Below are 2,411 nucleotides of genomic sequence, written 5' to 3' on the forward strand. Positions count from 1 at the left end.
CCTTATTGCTGTTGTTATTCCTGATGAATCTCTGTCTCCAGCTATTAGCTCTGCAACCATTGCTAACGGGATTGTTGTTCTTGTAATTTACCCTCATCTCTCCTGCTGTTACTGCCCCTGTTAAGTCTTTATTTTCACATATAAGATCTGTAAACCCTGGTTCACATAAATACTGTTCAAGTAATTTAGTTTTTTTTTCGAAGAATGAAGCCAGTGTTATTGGTCTCCATCAGAAATTCAATCCCCTATCTGTGAACCACATACCCCTCCCTGCCCAATGTCTGAGGCGGAACCAGACAGTTTGCAACCGCTGTGTTCTATTTAAACCTGAGCTGAGTTCATCTCCATATTCTCTCCATCACAAATCCTGCCTACTCCACCTCTGCCTCGGCCCATCTGCTGCATAAACCCTCATCTGTACCTTTGTTAAATTTACACTTGACTATTCCAATTATATCCTGGTCATCCTCCCAGTTATAAACCTCCATAAACTACCGCCCATCTAGAACTCTGCTACCTGTTTCCTCACTCACACTAAATCCCGATTATCCATCACCCCGGTGTTCACTGATATATATTGGCTCCCAGTCTGGCAGCACCTTAATTTAAATATTCTCATTCTTGTGTTAAAATCCCTCCATGGCCTCACCCCTCCAATTAGTCCAATTCCCCTGTACATTCCCATATTCGAGAAAATCTTTCGCCTTCAAATCTGTTTCCATGTCCCCCTTGAAAGTGAATTTCCTTCCCTCTCTATCTCTCCCTGGTGGTGATTTATGGCTCTACAGCACCACTGTTGCCCACACTTTGGAAGCAAGGATCCACAAAAGGATGTGATATGATTTCCCAGCCAATTCCGGTGTGGTCTGCACACTGCCCCGTGCTGTGTCCAGGTGTACATTGTGTGTGCTAGTAGCATGAGGAGTTGTGGAATGTCACGTCAAACTTCTGTTCCAGCAGCTTTGATGTATGTCTTTGAAACTTGGACTGTGCATGTCGACCATAAATGTTTGTTGCTTGGAAAAGCATAGCATAATACATTTCAAGCAGCACGGATATGCTAATGACAAATCCTGTCTGGAAAACGTCAACAAGATCTTATCCCAAGGCACTTCACAGCAGCATTATGAAACAAAGTATGACACTGAACCACAAAGGAAGATATTAGGTTAGGTTTCCAAACGCTTGGTCAAAGAGGCAGGTTTTAAAGAAGTGTCTTAAAGGATAAAAGCGAGGTGGAGAGGTGGAGCTGTGAAGGGAGGATATTCCAGAGTTTGGGGCCGAGGCAACTGAAGGTGTGGCCACAAATTGTAGAGTAATTAAAATCAGGGATGCACAAGAGGCCAGAATTAGAGGAGCAGAGGTATCTCAGAGGGTTGTGGGGCAGGAGGGGATTACAGAGTTAGTGAGGGGTGAGTCCATGGAGGGATTGGAAAACAAGGCTGTGAATTTTAATATCAAGACATTGTTTGACTGTGAGCTGATATAGGTCAGTGATCGGGGAATGGGACTTGTTGTAAGTTAAGACACAGACTGCAGAGTTTTAGATGACTTCATGTTTACAGATAGGAGAATGTGGGAGAATGAGTTTGAATAGTCTAGTCTCCAAGTAATGAAAGCATGAATGAGAGCTTCAGCAGCAGATGAGTAGAGACAGGGGTGAAGTCGGGCGATGTTATTGAGGTGGAAATAGGTCGTCATAGTGATGGCACGAATATAAGGTTGGAAGCTCATTGTGTGGCCGAATGCCACGGAATCACAGAATTATTACAGCACAGAAGGTGGCCATTCAGTCCATCGTGTCTGTACTGGCTCTCCAAAAGAACAATTCGTCTAGTGTCACTCCCCTGCCTTCTCCCTGTAACTCTGTACAATCTTCCTTTTCAGATAACTGTCCAATTTCTTCCTGAATGCCTCGATTGAATCTGCCTCCACCACCCTCTCAGGTACTGCATTCCAGACCTTAACCACTCACTGTGTGAAAACGTTTTCCTCATGTCACTGCTGCTTCTTTTACCAATGACTTTAATTATTTGCCCTCTCGTTGTCGATCCTTTCAGGAGTGGGAACAGTTTTCCCGATCCACTCTGCCCAGACGCATCATAATTTTGAATACCTTTTTTCAAATCTCCTCTCAGCCTTCTCTTCTCCAAGGAAAATGTTCCAACTTCTCCAGTCTATCTTCAGAACTGATTTTCTTCATCCCTGGAACCATTCTTGTGAATGTTTTTTTCACACTCTCCAATGTCTTCACGTTACCTAAAGTGTGGTGCCCAGAACTAGACGTAATACTGCAACTGAGGCCGAACTAGTGTCTCGTACAAGTTCAAAATAACCTCTTTGCTCTTGTATTCCATGCTGCTGTTAACAAAGCCCAGGATACTGTATGTTTCATTAACTACTCTCTCAAC

The sequence above is a fragment of the Heterodontus francisci genome, unplaced genomic scaffold (assembly GCF_036365525.1).
Source record: "Heterodontus francisci isolate sHetFra1 unplaced genomic scaffold, sHetFra1.hap1 HAP1_SCAFFOLD_276, whole genome shotgun sequence".
NCBI classification, from domain to species: domain Eukaryota; kingdom Metazoa; phylum Chordata; class Chondrichthyes; order Heterodontiformes; family Heterodontidae; genus Heterodontus; species Heterodontus francisci.